Raw genomic sequence first — 13,449 nt, 5'->3', positions numbered from 1 at the left:
CAAACAGAGAAACTGTTCTATGAATGTGTTGGGCAGCCGTGAAGCAGGGCTAAGGCGTTGCAGAAAGCTTTCCACATTAGTGGTTGAGAATGATAGCAGTTACTTGAGTACTTTTAGTAGTACCCTCACTATCTAGTTTCCCAGCCTGAGTGGAATATTCAAGAATCTGGCAGGAGAGGGGAAGAGAGAAGAATGAAAGGGAAGGGAAGGAAAGGAGAAGGAAGGGGGTTTGAACATGGCTGCCACCACTCTAAGCTTTCCTCATGTCTCAGACACCAGACCAGGTCATTTGGTAAAACCAGATGTATGGTAGCATGTGCTAATGTGGCCCCTTTACCTTTGTGTATGTATCTATAAAAATACTATTATAACAACAATATCATCTTGTTTCAAAAGAATATGGAGTGGTTTAGCTAATGAAGTTAATATGGCAATCTAATTATAGTGTTTCTTTTCAGTAAAACTCTATTAATGTGTATTACAAGAGACCAGATACTAAAACCCTTATAACAGTTGCAAAGAAAATTCCTATGATGGGAAACAGAAAAACACTTAAAGTGAACATAAAAGCTTTGTAAAAGAAAAAAAAAATTTGTCTTAAACAACAAAAACTTTATTTTCTCATAGTTCTGGTATTTGAGAAGTCCAATTCAAGGTGCTGACCAATTCAGTTCCTAGTAAGAAAACTCCTCTTGGCTTACAGATGGCTGCCTTCCTGCTGTGTCCTTACTTGGTGGACAGAGAGCCTTTGCATCTCTGTTCTGTTTTGTGTGTGATTTGATATTTTCACAGAGCATACTTCATCTAAAGTTATTAAAGAAAACATTTTGAACAACTCCTTAAGATATGCGTGTGCTAAATAAATATAGAAGATTGTCCTCAGAGTACATGCATATAATATAAAATTCTGATAACTAAGAGTTGGGGAGTAAGATGTTCTTTCTGGAACACTCCAGATACCCCTCAGAGCATAAGAACTGAAAGATCAACGTGGAACACATTACCATGGCAGACATGCAAGAGAACCATGGCTGGGAGCCACCGTTTCACTTTTCCAGTAGTTGTTAGAAGCTTTTGTGTGTTCTCATCCCTGCATCAAAAGCCTGAAATCTATGAGCTCTAATGATAGATTTACACTGGGATTCAAGGGACAGCCAAAATGCATTGATGTTCTCACGTTGCTAATCACGGGTTGCTCATTTAATACAATGAGAGCCAAGATCAAGATGGTAACTGTTTAAGGCCCTTAGCTGGAAGCCCTTAGGACTAGTTAATACAGTTGCAATTCTGTTCACATTCAGGCTCAGGAAATTATGTCTCATCCATTTGGAAACATACCTTGGAAACATTAAATAATGGGCAGGAAACCACATACCAGCTGAAGAAAAGAACCAATTCCTAGGCAAGGTCTTTGTGAAGGTGATGTCTGACCCAGGTCTACAAATTCACTCACCGGAGGAGGGATTGGATAACTTGCAAACTAGCGTTAGAAACTCCAAAGGCTTACAAAGGGACTCAGTCTCCAGCCCGGGCTCTGAGTTGGTATGATTCTACTTTTGCATAAATTAATCACAGAACTATAATAATTTCCTACTAGGGTTCCAAATTTAGAACCCGGTTCCGCCTTCCAGTCTGTACTACAGATCTTTCTAATGCAAGTCAAGTATTTGAAGGAGCTGACAGCACTAACCTCAACCCAAAATGTTTGATCTGCTTCTTGTCTCTCATCTTGAAAGCATTGCTCTCCGATTTTTCTCTCTCTTGCCTGTTTAGGGGTAGACCTCCTAAAAGATGTGTAGTTTGGGTGGCTTTGGCAAAATGCTTTTATGTTTTCCCTCTTACAATAATAGCCTGAAATGGTTAGATCTGGATTTAGTTTAAAGGGCACAAACTACAAAAAAAAAAAAAAAAAAGAGCCAGAAGGAATGATTTTGATTCTCTCAAACTTCATCATACATATCAACAGACATCTAAGGAAGAAGAGCCTACTGTCTTGATCATTTTTCTAAATAAATGTTTTTAAATGCAAAAATCTGTCTTACACAAGGAACTTGCATATTGCTAGCTATTTCTAAAGGCATTGAGCTGAAATTTTAAACAACAGATTTTTATAATGCCTCATATTTCTTTATGACAGGATCAGGGTTCACCAATTCATCCTCTCAAATACCTCTCAAATTGTTCTCCACATCCCTGCCGTTACATTTCTAGTTTAGGGTTTTATTATTTCTTGCTCGGGCTATGGCAACAGCTTCCTTATGAATCATCTTACTTCTGGTTAGATTCTGATGGTACCATCTTCTATACTATCTGTAGAGGGCATTTTTTAATGCAAGAATCTAATCATGTCATACCCTGCTGGAAACCTTCCAGTAAATCCCCATCATCTTCAGTATGCCTTCCAAATGCTTAACATGGCACAAATAGTTTTCTATGTGCTTTCCTTGACAGTTTTCCAGCCTCATCTCTACCACTGCCTACAAGCATGGCTACTATCATGTAGCCATCCTCTCCTGTCATGCCATGTCCTCTTGTGCCTGAAACATCTCTGACTGAAATGCCATTTTGTCAAATTTCTGCTGTTATATATCTCTCAAGATCTATCTCAGTATGTCACCTGCTCACAGTCAGTGAAAAAATTACGGTGAAGATTCGTGGGTAAGTATTTAGGTCAGTGAAAATTAGTATTAACATTAGCCCATTTCCTATATTGAGATGTACTTTAATTCTCCTTTTACACTAAGCTTCCTGTAAAAGCCTAATTTTTGTGTCATTCTGGACAGATAAATGGGGTGAAGTATCACAGAACCATGACAGAAACTGCAGCCACCGAGACAAAGGCCAAACCATAAAAAGAGTAAATGAAAGGAAAACTACAGTCCCCTAAGAATTCTCAGAGAGATGGTGTAACCTTGGCATTTTTTACAGTACGTGGCATGGGAATGGACGTCTTGCTATTTGAAGAGTAAAGGGAAAGAGTGACCCTTAAACATAGAGGGTTTGGGATATACAGTTGCTGACATTTGGCTGACAAACCAATCTGTCTAACAACTCATCTGTCCCCTCTCCTTTAGCTATCATTGTCTTTGATATTTGATATTTGATGGGAGGACACTAGTGGAAATTTTAATTTTTCTCCTGCAAGTTAGTAGTAGTTGTTGAAAAGAGGACTGGTCCTCAGTGCTGAGGCCATTGTCTCTGGTGATGTCTAAACTCTCCATGTTGACCCCACGGAGTCTTTCCATTTCAGTCCAAACAGAGACCATGGATTCTCTCCCTGTCCTAGAGTTTACTCCGTCATGTTCCCCATTCCCCCAGCTTGGGGGAATACCCACTCTGAAATTTTCTTCTTAGTTAGCCAGAAGCAGACCAACCTAAGAAGTTTCCCATATGATTTTCTTCTAAGTGAAAGAGCTGGCTTAAGATAATGTTTATTTTTGTTGTTGTTTAATTCTTAATACTATTAACCAGTGATGGCAAAGGGATAGGGAAAGAGACACCCCTAAACACCACTGTTGGGAGGGTAAATTGGTACAGACTTTTTGTATGTAAATTACAATATGCCAAAGCTCTTTCATTCTGTTGAATTTATCTTCATTAGTAATCAAGAATGTCCACAACAGTTATCTCATCAAGTTGTTCATTGCATGTTGATTTTAATAGAGAAAACTGCAAAAAACCTAAATGTTAAAATAGGGGATTAGTGCAATAGATGTTGACACATTCATACAATGGAAAATTTGCAACTATTTTTTTTCTTTTTGGCTGCATTGGGTCTTCGTTGCTGTGCACAGGCTTTCTCTAGTTGCGGTAAGCGGGCGCTACTCTTCGTTGCGGTGCGAGGGCTTCTCATTGTGGTGGCTTCTCTGTTGTGGAGCACAGGATCTAGGCACGTGGGCTTCAGTAGTGGCAGCATGCGGGCTCTAGGGCGCATGGGCTTCAGTAGTTGTGGCACACGGGCTTAGTTGCTCTGTGGCATGTGGGATCTTCCTGGACCAGGGATCGAACCCATGTCTCCTGCATTGGCAGGTGGATTCTTAACCACTGCGCTACCAGGGAAGTCTGCAACTATTTTTAAATGAAGTTAAATGACAGAAAAAAAGTCAGACATGGTTAAAGGACTAATATATATGTTAAGGTTTTGAACTACAACAACAAATGAAACAACCCTATTCTTTCTATCTGAAATGATTATAGCTACAATCACAATAAGTTAGCTTCGTAAAAAAAAGAAACCTAAGTTTTAATAACATGTTCTAAAAATGCTATTTTTTAAGCAGATTACTGTTTAAACCTTTAACTCTGACATTCGTTGTTGAAGAATGTTTTCCCAATGACCATGGAAGTATCAGTAATATTTTGAAAATAGTGCTGAAAAAAAATTGAAATTGATACATGTCCAAAAAGAATATGAAATTATTTATTGCTTGTTGAAGTTCCTATTCTATTTATTTATTTACATATGTGTATGTAATTTTTAATTTTTTTCAAAAATTAAAAATGAATTTTAGTTTTTTCAAAAATGAATCTGTATTAGTTATCTAAAAATATCCTTAAAATTATTTACCTGAGCAGTCTAGAAGAAGTAAAATTCACAGCAGCACTGTGAAGCTGGAGCCGGATAGAAGTAGACTTCAGAAGAGGAAGAAGGGCTGGATTTGATTTCCCTGTTAATTTTTCACTACATTCATATTCACAAGACATGACACCATCAGGCCAGATTTATACCTCACAACGTGAAGTGGAAAGTAAGCAAGTAACTAATTAATCTGTTCTATAAAGCCAGAGAAGAGTGGAAGTGGTTTACCCCAAGCCCCTTCGGTGCTGTAACAGTATTCATGAGCAGAGTGCTAATCTGTGATTCAGCCTTGGCTCAGTTTTATGTTCCTGTATACAGGTTTGTATACAACAAACTGAGTCACCAAATTGAGGATTTGCAAACTTCTGCCTATAAATGGCTTGTGGAAATTTTGTTCTGTCACAGTGTATTAAAGACATATACCAAATATCTTGTCCAAATGTTGCATCGGTGTGAGCAGACAAATGATACTTGAGATCTAGGGGTTTTATGAAGTTTTATTAAGGTTGAGTTTAAGCATTACACTGAAATATGTGAACATGATACATTGCAAACTAAACATTTGACCATCCTGTGCAAAGTTACTGTCTGCTCTCAAGTAAAAATGCCTAAGAGGCTATTAAAAAAAATAATGCCCTAAAAGAATAGACTTCAGACATCCCATTGGATGAACCTGAGAGATAGTATGGAATACACTGTAGTGGTAAATAGTATGAAGGAAACATAGCTGAAGCTACTATTGGAATTATTTTTTTTAGCAACTATTAGAAGCTTTTGTGCCCTAGAAGTCACTTCATTAAAATACCTTGAAGTTTTAAATGTTAATGATAGATTTTGTCAAAGAGATTTAAAATTGAAACATTCTTTTAAGGTGGCTAATCGCTGACAGTAGCTTGGGTTGTTTAGTGTTTATGAGTGAATCTTGGATTTGAGATTTGGTATTCCACTTCAAATTGCATAAGCTTGATCCCAGAAAACTAGCAAATGAAACTATATATAGAAAAGAATACACACACACACACACACACACATCTAAGCTCCACGTGTGATATTTTGACAGAGTACAATTATAGCATGTTTCAGTGTCAAGTCTGCACTTAACCTGTTTATTTATAGAAGCAAATATGGTAAAAGATCCAAGCATATAATGTCTTGGCAAAACTTAGAAGGGAATATCTGGGTCAAAACCTCATAAACACATTTCATCTGATTTCACACCCATGAAACACTGGTTCAGAAACCACACACAATTACCAGAGATCAACTATGCCTTTGAGATAACTTTTCAGCAGTTGCTAATAAAGGAACCTGTGACCTCCTGGCTTGCCACAGGTTTACTGGAAAAACTTTTAGAGCACAAAGAGAAAGGCTGGAAATACTTTTTGTATCGTCCACTTCTGTTTCTTTAGACCCCTGAGCACATTTCACTGTCTTATTGTGTGTGTGTGTGTGTGTGTGTGTGTGTGTGTGTGTGTGTGTGTGTGTGTGTATCATTCTTAGAGATTTACAGAAAAGTTTTCTTACTTCTGGAGCCTTGTGTTTATTACTTTGGGTGACGGAGAGAGAGGGAGAGGGGGAGAAAGGGAGAGAAAGAGGGAGAGAAAGAGAGATATAAAAAGAGAGAGAAAGAGAGAGAGAGAAAGGAAATGAAAGATAGGGAGGCCCATTCAAAAAAAATAATTCTTCTTTTGGGAGTGACTTGTTTGGAACTTTTACCATCAACTTGGGGTCAGTGATAAAGTGGTCAAATAAACAATATAAAGTCAAAGATACCTTGCTATTCAAGAAGTTTTTGTTCTTTTGTTTTTTTATTTACTTTTCACTATTATCTAATCTTGAAATGAGCACCAAGTCCTGCAAAAGATAAAATAATATTAATAATTGTAATACTGCATTTGGATAAGCATTCATGAGTACTAAGTTCTCTGTAGTAAATAATTACCCAAGAATCTTACACTAAAAAGAAGGCCAGGCCCATGTAAATGGTGCCATCTTAAACCTGACAAAAAGTGAGTCAAATATCCATTTAATATAAAATGTTTGTGTATTTCTCAACATCCCAATGATTGGCGGAATTTTTTTCTCAGCTTTACAAAATAACAGCAATCGATATATGCCAAAACCTATCCAAATTTTACTTTTGTCTTTCTGTGTTCCTGTTCAACAGTCTGATTCCTTTCCTTTTCTATCACAAATCAGGCAAACTTACATTTAGACCACAGAAAGGACTATTTCTTTTCCTTTCCCACACTTGGAAAAAGGGAAGCATTTGTTGTTTATACCCACTCCCTCCTCCTTAATTTTGTTCTGTAGGATTTTTTTTTTTTTTTTTTTTTTTTTGGGTGAGGGTACGTGTGTTGTTAAGTCAGGGGAATCTGTTAAAAGTGAGGCATCTGGTTAATCTAAGATCAAAACCAAATCTTCTTTTGGTCTCACGTGAAGAACTGTGCAGTTTGGGACTCACTGTTCTTAATTCAATTACAGTCCCCTTTTTATTTATTTTTTTCTTAAATCGAAGGCAGAGTACAACACAAGACAGACAGAGGAAAAAAATAACAAAGGGAAGATCACGCTCTACAGGCTTTCAAGACATTTTTCCCTAGGCTTCAAATCAAGACCCAGTCTAGCTGCATGCAGACAGCTGAAGTCAATTTCAGCCTGTTACTGGGAATGGGATTCTTTGTTACCAGGGACCGCATCCCAAACTACTAAATCTGATGCTCACAGGCTTGCTCCACCTACTTTAAAATTTCAAATGCCCATGCAGCTCCCCGAACTAATTGTTCCTAGGCATCAGACCGGCAGAATCTAAACCCTTGTTTACTTCAATTGTTTGATTTCTTTTTCCCCCAAGTGCCTAGTCCTTTATTTGCTCTCAACCACCTGACTCCATTTAAGTTGATAATAGGTACCTCCCCCTCCCTCCCTTGGTAGCCTGCCTTTGAAAACCTTTCTAACACCTTCCACAGAACATGCTTAACTTGTACTTGTTGAATAGTTTTCATTTTATTTTTAAAGACAAAGCTACAAAATCCTGATCATCCATGCTAAGCTCTTGGTATGTTTCCTGTCCTTTCTTTTGGAGCGGGGAACAGAACCCATTTAAAGGTATTTGTATACAGACACAAGGGATTTTATTCAAAAAGATCGATTAGATACTATTCTCTGGGCCTTGGGTCTCCAAACTTTCTTGATTGCCTATCCCATAAGTAAAAACATTTTGGCATTCTATAATGTTTATTCATTTATTTTTATGTTATATACATGTACGTCTATATAAAATACTGTAAAACATTTATTGAAATAGAAACTGGAAACTGATTTAAATTTATATATACATACCTGTGTGTGTGTGTGTGTGTATATATATATATATATATATATATACACACACACACACACACACACACAGAAATTCTAGTCTTTTTTTTGGTTTGTTTGTTGGTACGTATCCCTCAGGTAAGAACATGCCACTTTGGAAACCAGTACTTTAGTCCAGCAGTTTTTAAACTCCAGCTCTTAGAAGACTGTTCAAACACAGATTCCTAAGCCTATCACAGAGCTTCTGAGTCAGGAGCTCTGAAGTAACACCCCTAAATTTCTATAAACCTTCCCATTTCTGGCCACACTGTGAACAATACAGTTCTGATGTATAGAGCAATTTCTTGATTGGACCATTCCAGGTCCAGGTTCATTTTTAATGTAATCCTTTATAGAATCTCAAAATGTAGGGATTGAATCCATTTGACCCAGATTGTACTTATATGCTCGCCATGATTGTTTTCTTCCCTCCTGCTTTGAGAGTTATTCTCACATACCTAAATAACTATGTATTAAAACCTCCCTCAGAGCAACTGAAGAAAAGGCCATCTGAATTCAGTGAAAGGTGCTTCTTGAAGTGCACCTTTACTGCTCCTGACACCATAAAATGACTAGAGGCAACTGCCATGGAAGGGTTGTCTGGAAATGACCTAACAGATTTATGAATTAGATCAAAATGTAATGAATAGCATAGTATTTAAATTCAATTTGATGCCTTCGAGGTAAGTTGAAAAGATTCTGATCTTAGTAAGTTGAACATTCTCTGAACTATTGTTTACATTTCCTGGAAACTTGCTCACACAGTCAGTTTGCTTAGTAAACTTTTAGGTCAAGGACAATATGAAGGAAAATGAAAGACTCCTCAGTGTGCCGAGATTCCACATATGTCCTGGGCTAGTGAAACTTTACACTACTTTCGATAAAGTGAACATGTGCAAATTTTGTATGTCTTACAATTTGGTAGAAGAGCATTTCTGTGCTAAAAATAATCTAGTTGATTATCCATCCATTCATTTATTGAACAAAGTATTATATACCCATAATGTTCCAGATACTGTGCTATACAATTATGATAGAGCTATATAACTAAGTGACTATACAAATACATGTAAAATGTTAACTATTAAATGAGCTGACACGGGGGGGGAAGGGGGTGGGGTGAACTGGGAGACTGGGATTGACATATATACACTACCATGTGTAAAACAGATAGCTAGTGGGAACCTACTCTATAGCATAGGGAGCTCAGCTCAGTGCTCTGTGATGACCTAGATGGGTGGGATGGGGGTGGGAGGGAGGTCCAAGAGGGAGGGGATATATGTATGCATATAGCTGATTCACTTCGTTGTACAGCAGAAACCAACACAGCATTGTAAAGCAACTATAACCCAATAAAAAAAGTAATAAATGAGCTGAAAGGCGAAGTACATGATGCTGTGAAAGTGCCATAGGGGGAAATGACTTCATTGTCCCAAGGGAAAATGTGCAGTTTCTTTCTGACCTAGTGGTTTACTTTTCAGTATTTGCTTTATGCGTATTTTAAAGGTTATTAATACAGGACCAAAGAACAGACCATCAGATTCAACAGACTTTCAATGGTTATCCAAGACTGCTGGATACATGGGTTCCTAAATGGTTTCAGGAGGTTGGCAGGAATAAATAATATGGCAATGGGATAGGCTAAGAAGTCTATTTATGGGATAGACTGGAGATCTGGGACCAGCAAGTGACTGATTGTATTTAGTTTAATTATTAAATAAAACAGTTCAAGAATGGCATTGAATCACTTCCTTGCCAGACGGATCCTGAGTCTCGTGGCTGTTATTGCCAGATCTGCCAAACTTTTTTCTGAGTGACTGTACCTTGCCAGGTTCTCAAGTCAGCAAACTGTCCTCACCATTTCGAAAGGTCCACTGTTCTTCGCATCCCTTTCCTAGTCCTCATACTGATGAAGTCCTCATCCTACACGCAAAAAGCCTCTTATGGCTCCTTCAGGTTTTAGCCTAATACGTGCACAGAAGGCATTATTACTCTTAATTTAATAACAGAGTAACATTTTCATACTAATCAGAGACTTGCTGGCTTAATTACTACACATTATTCCATGGGAAGGGGAAAAAAAAGCACTCAAATTTTAAAATAAGATGTTAACAGTAGTGTGAAAAGTGTTTCATTCTTAGCTGTTGGTCTACTAGTAAAATAGGTTTGTTCTGGGTATTTTGACAATATTTTCACTTGTATTTTAAATCAGAACTCAGTGTGGGACTTTTCCTGTTGAAATAGATATTTGTTGAAATGGATTCTCTTTTTCCATCTTCTTGCAAGAAGAAAAACATATTAATGTTGCTTTTCTGAAGGAAACTGCCTTTAAAAAAAATTATTTGCAGAGCGTGGTTTATCCTTTAAACCCCGTCTCTTTCTGATTCCTGAGCCGTGGTCACTTTGTTTTGATGACTCACCAGGTTTGGTAACATCCATCACGATGGGGATTAGCAAGTTTACTCAAAACAAAGGAAATATAATAAAGCCTGATTAATAAATGAGCAGACTTTGGTTTCCCCTGCTATTCCTCCTTTCTTCCAGTCTAGTTTGGGAAAGTGAAAGGTGACATCTTCTTTCTGGAAGCCTTACTAGAAAAAATGTCTTAACTTTGAGGTGTATCCGCCAGATGGTTCCAGACAAATACTGTTCTGGTACCATATCACTTGGCTGTTTTTTCTGACTTAATTCCTTCTAAAAAGAATGAAACTTTGTAGTTAGTGGTTTTTCCCTAACTAATAATAGATTCTTAAGTTACTATAATCTATTAAAATTTTTGGTAGAAATCTAAGTTACTACAGATTTTCATCAATGGAGCTATTCTTTACCCCCAAACCACATGGCAACTAGTACTGTGGCTCAGGAATCCAAAACTGTGTTAATCTGGGTGATACCACTCTGCAGTACTTAAAAATGAGGCCTGTATGGTAATTATCACAGTAAGCTTGTAAAGAAAGAAGGAAAAATGGCAACGCCTTATGTTTATTTGTTTATCTCTTACCTTTGGACAATTGAGATACCATAATTGATGACTGACCTATTGAAATACTGTAATTCCACACCTCACTATTTCCTTCATTTTCTTTAAAACTTGGAAATTCAACTTAAAAAAAAAACAACAACTAACAAGGACTTACTATTTCTTAGAACTGTGCTGAAGTATAGAAAAGGAAAAAAACAAAAACCAATGTCATCGATGAAACAAACCATTAACCCACCCCAAAAAGAGAGTGTTAAAAACCATCAGTAATTTGAGGAGCAAATATCAAGTGATCCCAGGATATGAATAATAACCATGATTAAAATTCACCTAATGCTTGAGGTACTATGAAAAATGGGTCATTAGCCTGGCTTTGCAGATTTGTAGGGCCTGCGTTAGATTTCATGTTTCCTTTGGATGTGAGGATGATCTTGAGAGGGCATCTGTCAATCTTTTGATTGCCAGGATCAATTTGGCTGACCAGAATGACTTGGCAGACGCCCACTCCCCCTCTTACTGTTCTAGGCTTGTTCCTCCTGAGGCTGATTTTATGACAGTCTTATCTGAGAAAAGAAAATTATTTTTCAGTCAAGGGAAAAAGAATAAGTGTACTCTCCTAATAGGGCATAGGATTCTAAATTTTTTATTGAGACATGCTCCTGGAAAAATTTGGATTTAAAATTTAAATGGGCTTCTTTTTTCTTTATTTCTGGATTCTTTATATAGTAAATAAGGCCAGAGCTGAGGCCAAATAAAACAGTGATTTCAGATAGGTTATCCCTCCAGATAATGGGAGGTTTTTTCCTCCCCTTGTTACTATTTCAAAACTTATGGTTGGACCAAACCCAGTTGTCTTACCAGCTCAGTGTACAATGATGCAGACTTTTCCTTCTGTGTGTTGAACAGAGAGATCAAGACTGCAATTATAGGATGCACGATGGCATGAAAACTCCTAATGTACTGTAACAGACAGGAAAGTGAGTGGGGAGACAGACAAACTGGGAGCTGCATGAGGGGGACCATTTGTAATCTAAGTATGTTTATGAAAATATACATCCTTCAACAATAAATAATAACTACATGGCTGTTCACCCTAGAGCTAGATTGGACTTTGATTTCTTACCGAAGTAGGCCTCAGGTTATGCCTCTGTGACAGTAACACTAGCCATCCAGATGATTGACTTGATTGTTCTAGTCTTCATCCAGTTTTGACATCTCCTAGGTATAAATTATGTTAACATACGCTACAGAAGACCAATTATGGAACTATTTAGTGAAAGATAGTTTCTGGTCAGACCTTCTCCACAAATACAGATCAGAGCCCCAAGACGAGGAGTCATTTAAATGTCTCTGTCCATTAAGGAAACAAATTGTTGGCAGTAGGCTCACCTGGAAGATTTTGTGAATATGATTTCATAAGTGCATTTTGCCAAACATATAAAAACAGACACAATCTAGATCTCCTAATTTTATCCATGTATACAGAACACAAGGTCATCTGCTAATTTACAGCTGTTGATCATTTCACACTTGACCATGAGATTGGGCAATGCAACTTTTTAGTCTCAATTTAAAAGTCCACTTACTCATCTCTCTCAGTGTCTGGTCAGTCGTTCTTTCTGAAGTATGTCCATAACACTGAAGATATGGGAGCTATTTTAACTTTAGATTTAATTGTAAAATTCATTATATCATAGATTAAATACTTCAGTTTTCCCTTTGATGATTATGATTTTAGTTCTATATAAACAATAAGCTTATATATTGAATGCAAAGTAGACTTCAGCTCTTCAAGAACTGTTGCAGGATTGCTATTTAGGTTTGTGGCCTCAAAAATCAATCTCAATATTCATGATGAGTTTGATTGATTTTAGCTTAAATAAAAGATTCCATTTGAAAATGATCAAAAAAGCCAACTTTCATGGAACTAAATTATTCCTTATGGAGAACTCAAGTATAATTATTGCAAATGAATATCTTTCAAAAATTACTTTCATAGAGTTTTAGTTCAGAGATTCACTTATGAATAGAGGTCACCATCTCTAAATTTTCAAGCTAACTCCTAGAATCTGCTATGTGAAAATATAAAAATAATTATTTGTATAACTCACATTGCTAGCCCAATAATGGTTTGGGGAAACTCCCATTTAATATTTACCAAAACAGTCTGAGCTATAGCTCTTAACTCCTAATTTTAATAATACCATATTTAGTTTATTATAGTTTAATTTAATAATTTAATTCAATAATTTAATAATTTAATAATTTAATTTAATTTTAAGGTCCGCACATATTTTACTACAAAATGACGACGAAGTGGGTGGCACTTATTGAAGTATCTACTCATTGGAGTATAAATGTGAAATGGTTTCATTTCTCTCCTGTATCCTTCTGGATAGTGAGCACTTAGGAAACGGCCCAATTTAAACTTGTCTCAGTCGTTTGGGTTACAGGACAATCTCATCTGATATTTAATACTAAGTTATCTTTATTTAAAAACACTTCATTTTTCTAAAACAAAACCCCTCAA

This window comes from Eschrichtius robustus, chromosome 17 (assembly GCF_028021215.1).
Source record: "Eschrichtius robustus isolate mEscRob2 chromosome 17, mEscRob2.pri, whole genome shotgun sequence".
NCBI lineage: Eukaryota > Metazoa > Chordata > Mammalia > Artiodactyla > Eschrichtiidae > Eschrichtius > Eschrichtius robustus.
The sequence above is the reverse complement of the archived record's forward strand: the minus strand, read 5'-3'. Positions refer to the sequence as shown.